This window comes from Garra rufa, chromosome 4 (assembly GCF_049309525.1).
Source record: "Garra rufa chromosome 4, GarRuf1.0, whole genome shotgun sequence".
Taxonomy (NCBI): Eukaryota; Metazoa; Chordata; class Actinopteri; order Cypriniformes; family Cyprinidae; genus Garra; species Garra rufa.
In genome coordinates this window covers 27527905-27550234 of record NC_133364.1, presented here as the reverse complement: position 1 = coordinate 27550234, position 22330 = coordinate 27527905, and the positions used below count along the sequence as shown (strand labels likewise).

The window sequence follows — 22330 nt, the reverse complement described above, 5'->3', positions numbered from 1 at the left end:
TTAGCATTAACTATATTAGTTAACATGACCAATAAATAAATAGCATTTATTAATGTTAATTAATATTAAGCGAAAAAAGTATTCATATATAATTTATGTACTGTGAATTAACATGAACATGCACACAGTTCATGTGGGTGTACAGCAATACACAATAAAGTGCTCTATAAACGCTTCATTCTTTCAAAATATCTTTAAAAACAAGTTGAGTATTGAAAGGGGCGATATATATATATATATATATATATATATATATATATATATATATATATATATATATATATATATATATATATATATATCATCTTAAAATTTTATAATTTTCAGATGTTTTGAACAGATAACAGCAAAGCTTGTTTTGTTGTCCAAGTTTGTCTTGAAGTTGTTAATTTAAATTTTATATTCAATAAATAACACTATGAAAATAAATGTCTATCAATGAAGATAAATCGCTAATGCTAAAAGTTTAATTTTTCTTAATCTTTTGCTATGTGACTGAATAGGACAAGTTCATGGTATAGTTCAGTAAAAAAATAAAAAAATAAAAAAACAACAACTGCAAAATACAAACAATGAAAGACTTAGTGACCCTTTATATTTTCTCAAAATATCAGACTCTCAAAGATCAGACGTATTTATTTCGATTACATTATATATATATATATATATATATATGTGCATTTCTCAAAGATGGTCTATAAGCAAGATAGCATGTTTCACTTTCTACCCCTCTCTCCCTCTCTGCCTCTCACCCCTCCCCCCTGCAATAATGAGCTTCTCTGTGCCTGACTCAACGCACACACATACTGTAGAGACATTCACCAGAGTGACAGCAGGTTTCTGAGTTCTTTTTTAAATTTTCTTTAATTCATAGAAGCTTGTATACATTTTTTATTTCCAGCACTTGCTCAGAATGATTAGATCTCTGTGTGAAAAAAGTTTTAAAGAGTTTGGATGCTGCACTTTAAAGATATAAAAATATTTTTTACTATATCTTTAAAAAATCACCACGTCCACACCGTTCAAGATATCCAAAATCCGCTCGCAATTTAACATCTTCAGAATATTCTCTTCATGTTAAAAAAGTTTGGTGTGAACAGCTGGTTGTTCTTAGAAGTAGTGTGCATTTGTTTACAGCCTGATTTTTCCAAAAATCCACATTCAAATCAAAATAGCCGGCTTCCTGTTGGTCTCAGCTAATGAGTTTGATTTAGAAAGTTGTCCAAATTGATGAGATTAATATATGTACAGAGTTTGGTGACTGTAGGAAAAACTAACCCCCCAACTTTTGTCAAAAGATGGCGCTATAGAGTGCCTGCTCCTCGCCCATTTATGACCTTTTGCCAGTGTCTAACTATCATTAATATTGATGTGTGTGTTGAGTTTCATGAAATTCTAAGCATGTTAACTGCCTCAAAAAGACAGGAATCTAATTTTAAAGTTTGACATGTTGCCATGGCAACAGCATTCGATTTATCATCGACCCCTTTACATATTCTCATCGGCCGTGTTTTGACATGATTTTGATGAAGTTTAAAGAAAATCGAGTAAAATTAAGAGGCTGATTTCAAAGCATTTTGAAAATGACACACTTCCTGCTGCCAGTTGGTGGCGCTATAACTTTGACTCATAATAGTCACATTTATGGAATCGGCATCATACAACGAACAAACTGGTGAAGTTTCATCAGAATCAGGCAATGTGGTCAACAGTTATTAGACACTTCCTGTTTCTCATTTCTCGCCATAACTTTGTCGCCTTGCCACGGCCAAACCGTTCGAGATATCAAAAATCTCCTCGCAATTTAACGTCCCCAATGCCTTGAGATCATGCTGACCGAGTTTGGTGACAATCCCATGGAATTCCTGGGAGGAGTACGTTAAATTCCAGAGCATGCGCTTTTTAAACAGCCCTAAATATCTCACTTCCTGTTGCGTGGAGCCCATGACATAGAGTACAAAAGTTGTTCAGCTCGATGAGTTCTATATGTGTACCGAGTTTCATATGAGTACGTGCAAGTATGTGTGCGCAGTACATCAAGTTTTCAAACTGTGTTCCAGGGGGCGCTGTAGATGCCCTGAACCACGCCCGGGTCCCAGCCTCTGTGGCGTCCGGACGACGGCAGATTCCAACGTGTGTGCAAATTTTCAAGAGTTTTTGAGTATGTTAAGGCCCCCAAAAGTGCCCCAACGGTTGAAAAAAAAAAAAAAAAATTAAAGCTGCAAGCAGCGTTGACCGGGCCCTCGCCGTCTGGCAGTTGCCATCACGATAGCATCAGGAAAACGGTGCCCAGTTGGCACATGCATTCACAATAACCCTTTGGACTAACCCTAACTGTCTCTCCTCCTGTCTGACTCTTTCTCTTACCACCCATCCCACCTCCTTACACTCAGCCACTTACCACACAAACACACACATAGAGTGCAGAGCAGAGTGAGATCAGATTTGTTTTTTAATTTTCTTTCATTCGTGGAGTTTTGTATAAGTATGAAATGAACTGTGTTTAATCAGAATGAATAGTTATTTGTATGAAAAAAGTTTCAAAGAGTTAGGATGCTGCACTTTAAATATATAATAAATCATTGAAAATTGAAAATGGAAAATAAAATTCTAGGCACGCTATCTGCCTCAAAAACACAGGAAACAAATATTTGAATGTATTTTGTATTTTTATTTATTTGCCATGGCAACAGCATTTGATGCATCAGGGACGCCTTTACAGACTCTCATCGGCCGTGTTTTTACATCATTCTGATGAAGTTTGAAGAAAATCGAGTACAAATATATTGTTCGTTGTTCGTTCGTGTGTTAGTTCATTAACCAATGTTAACAAAAGAGACCCTATTTTAAATAGTTACCATGTTTTATGATCTACATCCATTTTTAAATATTATTTTAATGATCTATAAGCATCTGTGAAATAATTATAAACAAATATATTAAAAATAAATACATATTAACTTAGTTGATGTATTTGTTTCTCATTCTAATTAAGTGAACTGAGCAGTATAGTGTCATACTTATAAGATTTTTTATTCTATCAGTGAGATTGTATATATGTATATAAATCATATAATTTTTCCTTAAAAGATTAAAAAAAGATTTTAATGCTCTTTAAGCACCTATACAAAATAATTATGTAAAAGTACACTGACAGTACAGTCTATATCAACTGATTCTATGGATTATTTTCATTCTTATACACTGAGAATGAGCTAAATAGCATTAGAGGTCAAACGATTCCTTATCTTATGAGGACCTCTAGTGTTCATCCCTGGTATTAGAGCTTTAATCTGACAAATTTATGTGACACTTTTAATGTTTTTGGGGCCTCTGAGCATGATAACATTTTGAAACTACACGTATTTCCTAAGAATTTCTTGTTCTTTATATGTAAAAAGTTTTGATGAGTTAGAATAATGCAATTTAAAGATATATGAAAATAACTCTTCATCTTTTTTATTGTTACTTTCATAAATCACCACATCAACACCGTTCAAGATGTCCCAAAGCCGTTCACAATTTAAAATCTTCAGTATCTTGGCATCATGTTGACAAAGTTTGGTGTGAACTGTCTGATTCTGCTATGAGTGATATGAATTTATTCACAGCTATATTTAAAAACACAGGAAACAAATGTTAAAGTTTGACATGTTGCCATGGCAACAGCATTTGATGTATCAAGGACCCCTTCACAGATTCTCATCGGCCGTGTTTTGATATTATTCTGATGAAGTTTGAAGCAAATTGAGTAAAATTAAGAGGTTGATTTAAAAGCGTTTTGCAAGCAACACACTTCCTGCTGCCAGTTGGTGGCGCTATAACTTTGACTCATAATAGTAACATCTCTGTGATCGGTATCATACGACGAACAAACTGCTTAAGTTTGGTCAAAATCAGATAAAGTGTGTCAAAATTATTAGACATTTCCTGTTTCTCATTTCTCGCCATAATTTGTCGCCCTGCCAAGGCCAAACCGTTCGAGATACCAAAAATCCCCTGGCAATTTTGCATTCCCAATATCTTGAGATCATGCTGACCGAGTTTGGTGGCCATCGGTGGAAAGGTCTAGGAGGAGTATTTCAAATTCCACAGCTTGATTTTTCCAAAAATCCATATTTAAATAAAAATAGCTGACTTCCTGTTGGTCGTAGCTAATGGGTGTAAATTAGAAAGTTGTCCGGCTTGATGAGTCCAATATATGTACCGAGTTTGGTGACTGTAGGACAAAGTAACCCCCCAACTTTTGTCAAAAGGTGGCGCTATGGAGCGCCTGCTCCACGCCCATTTATGGGCTTTTATCAGTGTTTAACTGTCATTAATACAGATGTGTGTGTTGAGTTTCATGAAATTCTAAGAATTTTCAGTGGCTCAAAAACACAAAAAACTAAAGTTAAAGTTTGACACGTTGCTATGGCAACATGATAAAAGTTATGGATAACGCCCTTCACAGATTCTTATCGGTCGTGTTTTGACATTATTGGGATGAAGTTTGAAGCAAATTGAGTAAAATTAAGAGGCTGAGTTTAAAGCGTTTCAAAAACGTCACGCTTTCTGCTGCCAGTTGGTGGCGCTATAACTTTGACTCATAATAGTCCCATCTCTGTGATCGGCATCAGACGATGAACAAACTGCTGAAGTTTGGTCAAAATCAGACAAAGTATGTCAAAGTTATTAGGCACTTCCTGTTTCTCATTTCTCGCCATAAATTTGTCGCCCCGTCACGGTCAAACCGTTCGAGATATCAAAAATCCCCTGGCAATTTTGCGTCCCCAATGTCTTGAGATCATGCTGACCGAGTTTGGTGGCCATCGGTGGAAAGGCCTAGTAGGAGTATTTCAAATTCCATTGCATGCACTTTTTAGACATCCCTGAATAGCCGACTTCCTGTTTGGTGAAGCACGGACTATGAGTGTGAAATTTGTTCGGCCCGATGAGGTCTATATGTGTATGAATTTTGGTGACTGTAGGTCAACCGTTGTGCGCTCCAGAGCCCTTCAAAAGTCGCAATTTTTAACGCTGTGCCATGCCCCCCCCAGGTGACCCCCCCATGTCAAAGTCTGTCTGGCCCTGATGGCCGCAGGTTCCAATGTGTGTGCAAAGTTTCAAGAGTTTTCGTGTATGTTAAGGCCCCCGAAATCCCCCAAAACATTGAAAAAAAAATAATAATAATAATAATTAAAGCTGCGAGCAGCGATGAACGGGCCCTCGCACCTGGGCTCACCGCCGACCGGTGGCTTCAGGAAATCAGCAAACGGTGGGCAGTATGCTTTTAATACAGTAAATATAGAAAAAAGTCATTAGTCATTTAAATGTGCCAAACTTGCCGCTGCCAGATGGTGGCGCTATGCTTGTAACTAATTATTGGCATGTAGATGTGTTCAGGCCAGCACTATTATCAAACATATGAAGTTTGGTGCAGATTGACCTTGGTATGTTTGAGTTAGTGAAAGATATGATATATCCTGCTGCTAACAAGTAAGAACAAGATTCATGATAACAAAATGTTATTATTGCTTGCTTTACGTCCACCACTTCTGCTGAAATGTCATCGTTACCTATCTGTACAATTTTTGTGTGGATATTGCTTTGCTGGTGACTCCTGTTATAAGACATCACTCTTAAGCGCTACATTACTAAGAATCAATAATGAAGACGGTGCCCACTTGGCACATGCATTCAAAGTAACCCTCTGCTAGTTTGGATTTAAAGTTTACAGAATTGAAAGGGTTAGACTTTAAAATCAACACACAGACACATACACACAAAATATAAAATGTTGCCATTCAGTTTTATTTGTTAGCATTAACTATATTAGTTAACATGACCAATAAATAAATAGCATTTATTAATGTTAATTAATATTAAGCTAAAAAAAAGTATTCATATATAGTTTATGTACTGTGAATTAGCATGAACATGAACACAGTTCATGTGGGTGTACAGCAATACACAATAAAGTGCTCTATAAACTCTTCATTCTTTCAAAATATCTTTAAAAATCAAGTTGAGTATTTTAACGGGGTGATATATATATTTATAACTGATCTTAAAATTATGGTTTTCAGATGTTTTGAAGAGATAACAGTAAAGTTTGTTTTGTTGTCAAAGTTTGTCTTAATTTTTTATTATTATGATTTTATATTCAATAAATAACACTATGTAAATATTGTCTATCAATGAAGATAAATTGATCATGCTAAAAAGTTGTATTTTTTAAAATCTTTTGCTATGTGACTGAATAGGACAAGTTCATGGTACAGTTAAGTAAAAAATAAATAAAAAACAACAACTGCAAAAAATGAACAATGAAAGACTTAGTGACCCTTTATATTTTCTCAAAATATCAGACTCTCAAAGATCAGACATATTTATGTAATTACACTACATACAGTATGTGCATTTTGTTCAAAGATGGTCTGTAGGATGGCTCTCTACTCTGTCACCCTCTCTGCCTCTCACCCCTCCCCCCTGCAATAATGAGCTTCTCTGTGCCTGACTGAACGCACACACATACTGTAGAGACATTCACCAGAGTGACAGCAGGTTTCTGAGTTCTTTTTTAAATTTTCTTTAATTCATAGAAGCTTGTATACATTTTTTATTTCCAGCACTTGCTCAGAATGATTAGATCTCTGTGTGAAAAAAGTTTTAAAGAGTTTGGATGCTGCACTTTAAAGATATAAAAATATTTTTTACTATATCTTTAAAAAATCACCACGTCCACACCGTTCAAGATATCCAAAATCCGGTCGCAATTTAACATCTTCAGAATATTCTCTTCATGTTAAAAAAGTTTGGTGTGAACAGCTGGTTGTTCTTAGAAGTAGTGTGCATTTGTTTACAGCCTGATTTTTCCAAAAATCCACATTCAAATCAAAATAGCCGGCTTCCTGTTGGTCTCAGCTAATGAGTTTGATTTAGAAAGTTGTCCAAATTGATGAGATTAATATATGTACAGAGTTTAGTGACTGTAGGAAAAACTAACCCCCCAACTTTTGTCAAAAGATGGCGCTATAGAGTGCCTGCTCCACGCCCATTTATGACCTTTTGCCAGTGTCTAACTATCATAAATATTGATGTGTGTGTTGAGTTTCATGAAATTCTAAGCATGTTATCTGCCTCGAAAAGACAGGAATCTAATTTTAAAGTTTGACATGTTGCCATGGCAACAGCATTCGATTTATCATCGACCCCTTTACATATTCTTATCGGCCGTGTTTTGACATGATTTTGATGAAGTTTAAAGAAAATCGAGTAAAATTAAGAGGCTGATATCAAAGCATTTTGAAAATGACACACTTCCTGCTGCCAGTTGGTGGCGCTATAACTTTGACTCATAATAGTCACATTTATGGAATCGGCATCATACAACGAACAAACTGGTGAAGTTTCATCAGAATCAGGCAATGTGGTCAACAGTTATTAGACACTTCCTGTTTCTCATTTCTCGTCATAACTTTGTCGCCTTGCCACGGCCAAACCGTTCGAGATATCAAAAATCTCCTCGCAATTTAGCGTCCCCAATGTCTTGAGATCATGCTGACCGAGTTTGGTGACAATCCCATGGAATTCCTGGGAGGAGTACGTTAAATTCCAGAGCATGCGCTTTTTAAACAGCCCTAAATATCTCACTTCCTGTCAGGTGGAGCCTATGAAATAGAGTACAAAAGTTGTTTGGCTCAGTGAGATCTATATGTGTACCGAGTTTCATATCAATACATGCAAGTATGTGTGCGCAGTACATCAAGTTTTCAAACTGTGTTCCAGGGGGCGCTGTAGAGGCCCTGAACCACGCCCGGGTCCCAGCCTCTGTGGCGTCCTGATGGCCGCAGATTCCGACGTGTGTGCAAATTTTCAAAAGTTTTTGAGTATGTTAAGGCCCCCAAAAGTGCCCGGAAGGTTGAAAAAAATAAAAAAAAAAAATAAAAAAATAAAAATAATTAAAGCTGCAAGCAGCGATGACCGGGCCCTCGCCGTCTGTGCAGTCGCCATCCCAATAGCATCAGGAAAATGGTGCCCAGTTGGCACATGCATTCACAGTAACCCTTTGGACTAACCCTAACTATCTCTCCTCCTCTCTGACTCTTTCTCTTACCACCCATCCCCCTCCTTACCCTCAGCCACTTACCACACAAACACACACATAGAGTGCAGAGCAGAGTGAGATCAGATATGTTTTTTTTATTTTCTTTCATTCGTGGAGTTTTGTATAATTATGAAATGAACTGTGTTTGTTCAGAATGAATAGTTATTTGTATGAAAAAAGTTTCAAAGAGTTAGGATGCTGCACTTTAAATATATAATAAATCATTGAAAATTGAAAATGGAAAATGAAATTCTAAGCACGCTATCTGCCTCAAAAACACAGGAAACAAATATTTGAATGTATTTTTTATTTTTATTTATTTGCCATGGCAACAGCATTTGATGCATCAGGGACGCCTTTACAGACTCTCGTCGGCCGTGTTTTTACATTATTCTCATGAAGTTTGAAGAAAATCGAGTACAAATAAATTGTTCATTGTTCGTTCGTGTTTGTAAGTTCATTAACCATTGTTAACCCTATTTTAAATAGTTACCATGTTTTATGATCTACAACCATTTTTAAATATTATTTTAATGATCTATAAGCATCTGTGAAATAATTATAAACAAATATATTAAAAATAAATACATATTAACTTAGTTGATGTATTTGTTTCTCATTCTAATTAAGTGAACTGAGCAGTATAGTGTCATACTTATAAGATTTTTTGTTCTATCAGTGAGAGTCTATATATGTATATAAATCATATAATTTTTCCTTAAAAGATTAAAAAAAGATTTTAATGCTCTTTAAGCACCTATACAAAACAATTATGTACACTGACAGTACAGTACATATCAACTGATTCTATGGATTATTGTCATTCCTATACACTGACAATGAGCTAAATAGCATTAGAGGTCAAACGATTCCTTATCTTATGAGGACCTCTAGTGTTCATCCCTGGTACTAGAGCTTTAATCTGACAAATTTATATGACACTTTTAATGTTTTTGGGGCCTCTGAGCGTGATAACATTTTGAAACTACACGTATTTCCTAAGAATTTCTTGTTCTTTATATGTAAAAAGTTTTGATGAGTTAGAATAATGCAATTTAAAGATATATGGAAATAACTCTCCATCTTTTTTACTGTTACTTTCATAAATCACCACATCAACACCGTTCAAGATATCCCAAAGCCGTTCACATTTTAACATCTTCAGTATCTTGGCACCATGTTGACAAAGTTTGGTGTGCACTGATTCTGCTATGAGTGATATGAATTTATTCAGCTATATTTTTCCAAAAATCCACATTCAAATCAAAATAGCTGACTTCCTGTTGGTCGTAGCTAATGGGTGTAAATTTTTTGCAAAAAAAATCTGGTGATCAAAAATTATAGTAGTTAAGAACTGTTAGTTTTATGGACAGTTAGAATGTTTTGTATATGCAGACAAGGGCTTTATGATGGGCCTGATTTGAATTTAGAAAAAAAAATATTTCTTAAACATGTTTGAAGTTCTTAATAGATTTCACTGTTGCACATTTAGTCTTTTTATTTTTTTACAGTAATGTGCATTTTGCAGTTTGTTTACATGGTGTACATTGGATGCACATATTTATGACTTCTTGTTACAGTATTCATTCAAAATAAAAGTTGTTTAAAATAAACAACTGTGTGCTGTCACGTCATGACATGTGCACCCTATTATTAATGTAGATGTGTATTTCAGTAATAAACTTAAGTAGGGGAGTTTTAAGTTACCAGCATTTATATCAAAATAGTGATCCCATGTCTGCAAAACTAACATTTTAAATTAAATATTGATAGCTAATCGATATCAAATCGAATTGAATCGAATCGAAACCATAAAAATAACAATCGAATCGAATTGCCAAATTGGTCACAACACCCAGCCCTAATTCACATCCTAATGAATAAACAACCAAGAGTTTAAATATTCCCTTCTATCTCCTCCTCTCTGACTCTCTCTTTCCACCCATCCCCCCTCCCCACTCTCACCCTAACACTCAAAAAACACACACCCACTTACCACGCACACACATAAGTGCAGAGCAGAGAGGGATCAGATTTGTTTTTTAATTTTCATTAATTCATAGATCTTTGTATAATTATGAAATGAACGGTGTCTGATCAGAATGACTAGTAGTCTGTATGAAAAAAGTTTCAAAGACTTTGGATGCTGCACTTTAAAGATATAATAAAATTACGGCTATCTTTTTTTACTCCGATTTCAATCAATCACCACATCAACACCGTTCAAGATATCCTAAATCTGCTCGCAATTTAGAATCTTCAGAATGTTGGCATCATGTCAAAAAAGTTTGGTGTGAATTGGTTGGTTTTGCCGAGAGAAGTATATAAAATTAAACAGCCTGATTTTTACAAATATCCACATTCAAATCAAAATAGCCGACTTCCTGTCGATTGTAGCTAATGGGTGTAAATTAGAAATGTTTCTGGCTTGAAGAGATCAATATATGTACCGAGTTTGGTGACTGTAGGACAAACTAAACCCCCAACTTTTGTCAAAAGGTGGCGCTATGGAGCGCCTGCTCCACGCCCATTTATGGGCTTTTATCAGTGTCTAAATATCATTAATACAGATGTGTGTGTGAAGTTTCATGAAATTCTGAGTATTTTAAGTGGCTCCAAAAGACAAAAAGCTAAAGTTAAAGTTTGACACGTTGCCATGGCAACATGATAAAAGTTATCGATAATGCAATTCACAGATTCTCATTGGCCATGTTTCAACATTATTGAGATGAAGTTTGAAGCAAATTGAGTAAAATTAAGAGGTTGATTTAAAAGCATTTAGAAAACGTTGCGCTTTGTGCTGCCAGTTGGTGGCGCTATAACTTTGACTCCTAATAGTCACATCTCTGTGATCGGCATCATAAGATGAACAAACTGCTGAAGTTTGGTCAAAATCAGACAAAGTGTGTTAAAGTTATTAGACACTTCCTGTTTCTCATTTCTCGCCATAACTTTGTCGCCCCGCCACGGCCAAACCGTTCGAGATATCAAAAATCCCCTGGCAATTTTGCGTCCCCAGTGTCTTGAGGTCATGCTGACCGAGTTTGGTGGCAATCGGTGGAAAGGCTTAGGAGGAGTATTTCAAATTCCATTGCATGCGCTTTTTAGACATCCCTGAATAGCTGACTTCCTGTTGGGCGAAGCACTGACTTTGAGCATGAAAGTTGTTCGGCCCGATGAGGTCTATATGTGTATGAATTTTGATAAATGTAGGTCAACCGGTGTGTGCTCCAGAGTCCCTCAAAAGTAAAATTTTTTAACGCTGTGCCACGCCCCCCCCAGGTGACCCCCCCATGTCAAAGTTTGTCCGGCCCTGATGGCCGCAGTTTCCAATGTGTGTGCAAAGTTTCAAGAGTTTTCGTGTATGTTAAGGGCCCCGAAATGACCCAAAACCTTGATGAAATAATAATAATAATATAATAATCCTTAGAAAAACAATAGGGCCTTCGCCCATTCTGGGCTCGGGCCCTAATTAAAGCTGCGAGCAGCGATGAACGGGCCCTCGCACCCGGGCTCACCGCCGACCGGTGGCTTCAGGAAAACAGCAATCGGTGGGCAGTATGCTTTTAATACAGTAAATATAGAAAAAATATGTCATAAGTCATTTAAATGTGCCAAAATTGCTGCTGCCAGCTGGTGGCGCTATGCCTATAACTGATTATTGACATGTAGATGTGTTCAGGCCAGCACTATTATCAAACATATGAAGTTTGGTGCAGATTGACCTTGGTGTGTTTGAGTTAGTGAAATATATGAGATATCCTGCTGCCAACAGGTGGCGCTATGATAATATCTGAATATTGGTCTTTAGGTGTCTTCAGGCCAGGACTCTTACCAAACCTGTGAATTTTGTGGCAGATCAGACATTTTCAGGCTAAGTTATAACCACTTCTATGTCTATGCAGAAACATCAAACTTTGTCAGGCCACCACGGACATGCCCTTTAATGAAAACTCAAGATCTTCACAATTTAACATCTCTAAGGCCTCAAGATCAGACTGACCAAATATAATGTTGATTTAATTAAATGCAATCAATGCAAGGACTTCAGATAGATGCCAACTGTGAACCAGTATGCTACAAATAAGAACTATGAGTGATATGAATATATTTTTCCAAAAATCCACATTCAAATCAAAATAGCTGACTTCCTGTTGGTTGTAGCTAATGGGTGTAAATTTTTTGCAAAAAAAAATCTGGTGATCAAAAAATATTAGGCTTTAGTTAAGATCTGTTAGTTTTATGGACATTTAGAATGTTTTGTATATGCAGACAAGGGCTTTATGATGGGCCTGATTTGAATTTAGAAAAAAAAAATATTTCTTAAACATGTTTGAAGTTCTTAATAGATTTCACTGTTGCACATTTAGTCTTTTTATTTTTTTACAGTAATGTGCATTTTGCAGTTTGTTTACATGGTGTACATTGGATGCACATATTTATGACTTCTTGTTACAGTATTCATTTAAAATAAAAGTTGTTTAAAATAAACAACTGTGTGCACCCTATTATTAATGTAGATGTGTATTTCAGTAATAAACTTAAGTAGGGGAGTTTTAAGTTACCAGGATTTATATCAAAATAGTGATCCCATGTCTGCAAAACTAACATTTTAAATGAAATATTGATAGCTAATCGATATCGAATCGAATATAATCGAATCGAAACCATAAAAATAACAATCGAATCGAATTGCCAAATTGGTCACAATACCCAGCCCTAATTCACATCCTAATGAATAAACAACCAAGAGTTTAAATATTCCCTTCTATCTCCTCCTCTCTGACTCTCTCTTTCCACCCATCCCCCCTCCCCACTCTCACCCTAACACTCAACAAACACACACCCACTTACCACGCACACACATAAGTGCAGAGCAGAGAGGGATCAGATTTGTTTTTTTTAATTTTCATTAATTCATAGATCTTTGTATAATTATGAAATGAACGGTGTCTGATCAGAATGACTAGTAGTCTGTATGAAAAAAGTTTCAAAGACTTTGGATGCTGCACTTTAAAGATATAATAAAATTACGGCTATCTTGTTTTACTCCGATTTCAATCAATCACCACATCAACACCGTTCAAGATATCCTAAATCTGCTCGCAATTTAGAATCTTCATAATGTTGGCAACATGTCAAAAAAGTTTGGTGTGAATTGGTTGGTTTTCCTGAGAGAAGTATATAAAATTCCACAGCCTGATTTTTCCAAATATCCACATTCAAATCAAAATAGCCGACTTCCTGTTGATCGTAGCTAATGGGTGTAAATTAGAAATGTTTCTGGCTTGATGAGATCAATATATGTACCGAGTTTGGTGACTGTAGGACAAACTAAACCCCCAACTTTTGTCAAAAGGTGGCGCTATGGAGCGCCTGCTCCACGCCCATTTATGGGCTTTTATCAGTGTCTAAATATCATTAATACAGATGTGTGTGTGAAGTTTCATGAAATTCTGAGTATTTTAAGTGGCTTCAAAACACAAAAAGCTAAAGTTAAAGTTTGACACGTTGCCATGGCAACATGATAAAAGTTATCGATAAGGCAATTCACAGATTCTCATTGGCCGTGTTTCAACATTATTGAGATGAAGTTTGAAGCAAATTGAGTAAAATTAAGAGGTTGATTTAAAAGCATTTAGAAAACGTTGCGCTTTGTGTTGCCAGTTGGTGGCGCTATAACTTTGACTCCTAATAGTCACATCTCTGTGATCGGCATCATAAGATGAACAAACTGCTGATGTTTGGTCAAAATCAGACAAAGTGTGTTAAAGTAATTAGACACTTCCTGTTTCTCATTTCTCGCCATAACTTTGTCGCCCCGCCACGGCCAAACCGTTCGAGATATCAAAAATCCCCTGGCAATTTTGCGTCCCCAATGTCTTGAGATCATGCTGACCGAGTTTGGTGGCCATCGGTTGGAAGGTCTAGGAGGAGTATTTCAAATTCCATTGCATGCGCTTTTTAGACATCCCTGAATAGCTGACTTCCTGTTTGGTGAAGCACGGACTGTGAGCACGGAAGTTGGTCGGCCCGATGAGGTCTATATGTGTATGAATTTTGGTGACTGTAGATCAATTGGTGTGCGCTCCAGAGTCCCTCAAAAGTCGCAATTTTTAACGCTGTGCCACGCCCTCCCCAGGTGACCCCCCCATGTCAAAGTCTGTCCGGCCCTGATGGCCGCAGGTTCCAATGTGTGTGCAAATTTTCAAGAGTTTTCGTGTATGTTAAGGGCCCCAAAATCACCCAAAACATTGAAAAAAAAATAATAATAATAATAATCCTTAGAAAAACAATAGGGCCTTCGCCCTTTTGGGCTCGGGCCCTAATTAAAGCTGCGAGCAGCGATGAACGGGCCCTCGCACCCGGGCTCACCGCCGACCGGTGGCTTCAGGAAAACAGCAAACGGTGGGCAGTATGCTTTTAATACAGTAAATATAGAAAAAATATGTCATAAGTCATTTAAATGTGCCAAACTTGCCGCTGCCAGCTGGTGGCGCTATACCTATAATTGATTATTGGCATGTAGATGTGTTCAGGCCAGCACTATTATCAAACATATGAAGTTTGGTGCAGATTGACCTTGGTGTGTTTGAGTTAGTGAAATATATGAGATATCCTGCTGCCAACAGGTGGCGCTATGATAATATCTGAATATTGGTCTTTAGGTGTCTTCAGGCCAGGACTCTTACCAAACCTGTGAATTTTGTGGCAGATCAGACATTTTCAGGCTAAGTTATAACCACTTCTATGTCTATGCAGAAACATCAAACTTTGTCAGGCCACCACGGACATGCCCTTTAATGAAAACTCAAGATCTTCACAATTTAACATCTCTAAGGCCTCAAGATCAGACTGACCAAATATAATGTTGATTTAATTAAATGCAATCAATGCAAGGACTTCAGATAGATGCCAACTGTGAACCAGTATGCTACAAATAAGAACATGTAATTCATGATGATAGCAAAATGTTATTATTGCTTCCTTTATATCCACCACTTCTGCTTAAATGTCATTGTTACCTATCTGTACAATTTTTGTATAATATATTTTTGTATAAAATCAATTGTTGTCATAACTAAGAATCAATAAGGAAGACGGTGCCCAGTTGGCACATGCATTCACAGTAACCATCTGCTAGTTTGGATTTTAAGTTTACAGAATTGAAAGGGTTACACTTTAAAATCAACACAGACACATACACACAAAATATAAAATGTTGCCATCCAGTTTCATTTGTTAAAATTAACTATATCAGTTAACATGACCAATAAATAAATAGCATTTATTAATGTTAATTAATATTAAGCTAAAAAAAAGTATTCATATAAAGTTTATGTACAGTGAATTAACATGAACATGAACACAGTTCATGTGGGTGTACAGCAATACACAATAAAGTGCTCTATAAACGCTTCATTCTTTCAAAATATCTTTAAAAATCAAGTTGAGTATTTTAACGGGGTGATATATATATATATTTATAACTGTTCTTAAAATTATGGTTTTCAGATGTTTTGAAGAGATAACAGTAACGTTTGTTTTGTTGTCAAAGTTTGTCTTAATTTTTTATTATTATTATTTTATATTCAATAAATAACACTATGTAAATATTGTCTATCAATGAAGATAAATTGATCATGCTAAAAAGTTGTATTTTTTTAAATCTTTTGCTATGTGACTGAATAGGACAAGTTCATGGTACAGTTAAGTAAAAATAAATAAAAAACAACAACTGCAAAATACGAACAATGAAAGACTTAGTGACCCTTTATATTTTCTGAAAATATCAGACTCTCAAAGATCAGACATATTTATGTAATTACACTACATATGTGCATTTTTTGTTCAAAGATGGTCTGTAGAATGGCTCTCTACTCTGTCACCCTCTCTGCCTCTCACCCCTCCCCCCTGCAATAATGAGCTTCTCTGTGCCTGACTGAACGCACACACATACTGTAGAGACATTCACCAGAGTGACAGCAGGTTTCTGAGTTATTTTTTTAAATTTCTTTAATTCATTGAAGCTTGTATAAAATTTATATTAACAGCACTTGCTCAGAATATTAAGATCTCTGTGTGAAAAAAGTTTTAAAGAGTTTGGATGCTGCACTTTAAAGATATAAAAAAACTACGCTCATCTTTTTTACTATATCTTTAAAAAATCACCACGTCAACACCGTTCAAGATATCCCAAATCCGCTCGCAATTTAACATCTTCAGAATCTTCTCTTCATGTTAAAAAAGTTTGGTGTGAAAAGCTTGTTGTTCTTAGAAGTAGTGTGAATTTGTTTACAGCCTGATTTTTCCAAAAATCCACATTCAAATCAAAATAGCCGGCTTCCTGTTGGTCTTAGCTAATGAGTTTGATTTAGAAAGTTGTCCAGATTGATGAGAACAATATATGTACAGAGTTTGGTGACTGTAGGAAAAACTAACCCCCCAACTTTTGTCAAAAGATGGCGCTATAGAGTGCCTGCTCCACGCCCATTTATGACCTTTCGCCAGTGTCTAACTATCCTTAATATTGATGTGTTTGTTGAGTTTCATGAAATTCTAAGCATGTTATCTGCCTGGAAAAGACAAGAATCTAATTTTAAAGTTTGACACGTTGCCATGGCAACAGCATTCGATTTATTCCTCGACCCCTTTACATATTCTTATCGGCCGTGTTTTGACATGATTTTGATGAAGTTTAAAGAAAATCGAGTAAAATTAAGAGGCTAATTTTAAAGCATTTTGAAAATGACACACTTCCTGCTCCCAGTTGGTGGCGCTATAACTTTGACTCATAATAGTCACATTTATGGAATCGGCATCATACAACGAACAAACTGGTGAAGTTTCATCAGAATCAGGCAATGTGTGCAACAGTTATTAGACACTTCCTGTTTCTCATTTCTCGCCATAACTTTGTCGCCTTGCCACGGCCAAACCGTTCGAGATATCAAAAATCCCCTCGCAATTTAGCGTCCCCAATGTCTTGAGATCATGCTGACCGAGTTTGGTGACAATCCTATGGAAACCCTGGGAGGAGTACGTTAAATTCCAGAGCATGCGCTTTTTAAACAGCCCTAAATATCTCACTTCCTGTTGCGTGGAGCCCATGACATAGAGTACAAAAGTTGTTCAGCTCGGTGAGTTCTATATGTGTACCACGTTTCATATCAATACGTGCAAGTATGTGTGCGCAGTACATCAAGTTTTCAAACTGTGTTCCAGGGGGCGCTGTAGAGGCCCTGAACCACGCCCGGGTCCCAGCCTCTGTGGCGTCCGGACGACGGCAGATTCCAACGTGTGTGCAAATTTTCAAGAGTTTTTGAGTATGTTAAGGCCCCCAAAAGTGCCCCAACGGTTGAAAAAAAAAAAAAAAAAAAAACAAATTAAAGCTGCAAGCAGCGTTGACCGGGCCCTCGCCGTCTGGCAGTCGCCATCCCAATAGCATCAGGAAAACGGTGCCCAGTTGGCACATGCATTCACAATAACCCTTTGGACTAACCCTAACTGTCTCTCCTCCTGTCTGACTCTTTCTCTTACCACCCATCCCACCTCCTTACACTCAGCCACTTACCACACAAACACACACATAGAGTGCAGAGCAGAGTGAGATCAGATTTGTTTTTTAATTTTCTTTCATTCGTGGAGTTTTATATAATTATTAAATGAACTGTGTTTAATCAGAATGAATAGTTATTTGTATGAAAAAAGTTTCAAAGAGTTAGGATGCTGCACTTTAAATATATAATAAATCATTGAAAATTGAAAATGGGAAATGAAATTCTAGGCACGCTATCTGCCTCAAAAACACAGGAAACAAATATTTGAATGTATTTTTTATTTTTATTTATTTGCCATGGCAACAGCATTTGATGCATCAGGGGCGCCTTTACAGACTCGGCCGTGTTTTTACATTATTCTGATGAAGTTTGAATAAAATCGAGTACAAATATATTGTCCGTTGTTCGTTCGTGTTTGTTAGTTCATTAAACAATGTTAACAAAAGAGACCCTATTTTAAATAGTTACCATGTTTTATGATCTACACCCATTTTTCATATTATTTTAATGATCTATAAGCATCTGTGAAATAATTATAAACAAATATATTAAAAATAAATACATATTTACTTAGTTGATGTATTTGTTTCTCATTCTAATTAAGTGAACTGAGCAGTATAGTGTCATACTTATAATATTTTTTATTCTATCAGTGAGATTGTATATATGTATATAAATCATATAATTTTTCCTTAAAAGATTAAAAAAAGATTTTAATGCTCTTTAAGCACCTATACAAAATAATTATGTAAAAGTACACTGACAGTACAGTCTATATCAACTGATTCTATGGATTATTTTCATTCTTATACACTGAGAATGAGCTAAATAGCATTAGAGGTCAAACGATTCCTTATCTTATGAGGACCTCTAGTGTTCATCCCTGGTATTAGAGCTTTAATCTGACAAATTTATGTGACACTTTTAATGTTTTTGGGGCCTCTGAGCATGATAACATTTTGAAACTACACGTATTTCCTAAGAATTTCTTGTTCTTTATATGTAAAAAGTTTTGATGAGTTAGAATAATGCAATTTAAAGATATATGAAAATAACTCTTCATCTTTTTTATTGTTACTTTCATAAATCACCACATCAACACCGTTCAAGATGTCCCAAAGCCGTTCACAATTTAACATCTTCAGTATCTTGGCATCATGTTGACAAAGTTTGGTGTGAACTGTCTGATTCTGCTATGAGTGATATGAATTTATTCACAGCTATATTTAAAAACACAGGAAACAAATGTTAAAGTTTGACATGTTGCCATGGCAACAGCATTTGATGTATCAAGGACCCCTTCACAGATTCTCATCGGCCGTGTTTTGATATTATTCTGATGAAGTTTGAAGCAAATTGAGTAAAATTAAGAGGTTGATTTAAAAGCGTTTTGCAAGCAACACACTTCCTGCTGCCAGTTGGTGGCGCTATAACTTTGACTCATAATAGTCACATCTCTGTGATCGGTATCATACGACGAACAAACTGCTTAAGTTTGGTCAAAATCAGATAAAGTGTGTCAAAATTATTAGACATTTCCTGTTTCTCATTTCTCGCCATAATTTGTCGCCCTGCCACGGCCAAACCGTTCGAGATAGCAAAAATCCCCTGGCAATTTTGCATTCCCAATATCTTGAGATCATGTTGACCGAGTTTGGTGGCCATCGGTGGAAAGGTCTAGGAGGAGTATTTCAAATTCCACAGCTTGATTTTTCCAAAAATCCATATTTAAATAAAAATAGCTGACTTCCTGTTGGTCGTAGCTAATGGGTGTAAATTAGAAAGTTGTCCGGCTTGATGAGTCCAATATATGTACCGAGTTTGGTGACTGTAGGACAAAGTAACCCCCCAACTTTTGTCAAAAGGTGGCGCTATGGAGCGCCTGCTCCACGCCCATTTATGGGCTTTTATCAGTGTTTAACTGTCATTAATACAGATGTGTGTGTTGAGTTTCATGAAATTCTAAGCATTTTAAGTGGCTCAAAAACACAAAAAACTAAAGTTAAAGTTTGACACGTTGCCATGGCAACATGATAAAAGTTATGGATAACGCCCTTCACAGATTCTTATCGGTCGTGTTTTGACATTATTGTGATGAAGTTTGAAGCAAATTGAGTAAAATTAAGAGGCTGAGTTTAAAGCGTTTCAAAAACGTCACGCTTTCTGCTGCCAGTTGGTGGCGCTATAACTTTGACTCATAATAGTCACATCTCTGTGATCGGCATCAGACGGTGAACAAACTGCTGAAGTTTGGTCAAAATCAGACAAAGTATGTCAAAGTTATTAGGCACTTCCTGTTTCTCATTTCTCGCCATAAATTTGTCGCCCCGTCACGGTCAAACCGTTCGAGATATCAAAAATTCCCTGGCAATTTTGCGTCCCCAATGTCTTGAGATCATGCTGACTGAGTTTGGTGGCCATCGGTGGAAAGGCCTAGTAGGAGTATTTCAAATTCCATTGCATGCACTTTTTAGACATCCCTGAATAGCCGACTTCCTGTTTGGCGAAGCATGGACTATGAGTGTGAAATTTGTTCGGCCCGATGAGGTCTATATGTGTATGAATTTTGATGACTGTAGGTCAAACGTTGTGCGCTCCAGAGCCCTTCAAAAGTCGCAATTTTTAACGCTGTGCCATGCCCCCCCCAGGTGACCCCCCCATGTCAAAGTCTGTCCGGCCCTGATGGCCGCAGGTTCCAATGTGTGTGCAAAGTTTCAAGAGTTTTCGTGTATGTTAAGGCCCCCGAAATCCCCCAAAACATTGAAAAAAAAAAAAAAATAATAATAATAATAATAATAATAATTAAAGCTGCGAGCAGCGATGAACGGGCCCTCGCACCCGGGCTCACCGCCGACCGGTGGCTTCAGGAAAACAGCAAACGGTGGGCAGTATGCTTTTAATACAGTAAATATAGAAAAAATATGTCATAAGTCATTTAAATGTGCCAAACTTGCCGCTGCCAGCTGGTGGCGCTATGCCTATAACTGATTATTGGCATGTAGATGTGTTCAGGCCAGCACTATTATCAAACATATGAAGATTGGTGCAGATTGACCTTGGTATGTTTGAGTTAGTGAAAGATATGATATATCCTGCTGCCAACAGGTGGCGCTATGATAATATCTGAATATTGGTCTTTAGGTGTCTTCAGGCCAGGACTCTCACCAAACCTGTGAAGTTTGAGGCAGATCGGACATTTTATGGCTGAGTTATAACAACTTCTATGTCCATGGCGAAACATCAAACTTTGTCATGCAGCCACAGACACGCCCTTTAACGAAAACTCAAGATCTTCACAATTTAACATCTCTAAGGCCTCGAGATCAGACTGACCAAATATAATGTTGATATCATTAAATCTCTAGGAGGAGTTTGATACAAGTCATTTCCTGTTGCCAACAGGTGGCGCTGTGATTATAATAGAATATAGGCCTTCAGATTGGTTCAGGCCAGGACTCTTATCGAACATGTGAAGTTTGAGGCAAATCGGACATTTTATGGCTGAGTTATAACAAGATTTATATCCATGGCGAGACCACGAAATTTGCCAGGCCGCCACGGACACGCCCTTCAACGAAAACTCAAGATCTTCGCAATTTAACATCGCTAAAGCCTTTTTATTAGACTGACCGATTTTGGTGTTGATCTGATTAAATCTCCAGGAGGAATTTGTTGCAGAGTACAGCATGACACTTCCTGGTGCCTGCAGGTGGCGCTATGAGTAAAACTGAATATGGGCATGTAAATGTCTTCAGGTCAGGAGTGTTATCACACATGTGAAGTTTGGGGCAGATCGGGCATTTTATGCCTGAGTTATAGCAGCTTCCTTTTTCATTGCGAAACATCGAAATTTGCGAGGCCGCCACGGACACGCCCTCTGATGAAAACTCTAGATCTTCGCAATTTAACGTCACAAAGGGCTTTAGAATAGACTCACCAAATTTGGTGTTGATCCGAATAAATCTCTAGGAGGAGTTCGTTCAAGTATGACGCCTGAAAATGGCAAAAATGACACAAATTTTGCTAAGAAAATTAATAATAACCGACTTCCTGTTGGGTTTCGGATTTTGTCCCAGGAGGCTTTTTTGTAGGTATTGGTGAGTTACATGTGTGTACCGATTTGCGTGCATGTACGTGAATCACAGCTGAATGCGCACACCGCGGAACGTGTAAAGGTGGCGCTATTGAGCCATTTTGCCACACCCACTTCTGCAACCCATATCAGATGTCCATTTTCGCCAGGTTTGATGTGTGTGCAAAGTTTCATGAGTTTTCGGGTATGTTTAGGCCCTCAAAAATGCGATTCATTCCGGAGAAGAAGAATAATAATAATAAGAAACGGAGCAGATCCAATAGGGTCCTCACACCATCGGTGCTCGGGCCCTAATTAAAGCTGCAAGCAGCGATGAACGGGCCCTCGCACACGGGCTCACCGCCGACCGGTGGCTTTAGGAACACAGCAAACGGTGGGCAGTATGCTTTTAATACAGTAAATGTAGGAAAAATAGATCAAAGTCACTTAAATGTGCCAAACTTCCTGCTGCCAGCTGGTGGCGCTATGCCTATAACTGATTATTGGCATGTAGATGTGTTCAGGCCAGCACTTTGATCAAACATATGAAGTTTGGTGCAGATTGACCTTGGTATGTGTGAGTTAGTGCAAGATATGATATATCCTGCT

At 37.1% G+C, this 22330-nt stretch overlaps 1 protein-coding gene across 1 annotated transcript in view; it reads right to left on the bottom strand.

The window, feature by feature from the left end:
• iqsec3a (IQ motif and Sec7 domain ArfGEF 3a) overlaps positions 1-22330 on the bottom strand; it is a 240154-nt gene that overhangs the window by 104327 nt on the left and 113497 nt on the right. The window lies entirely within an intron of this gene.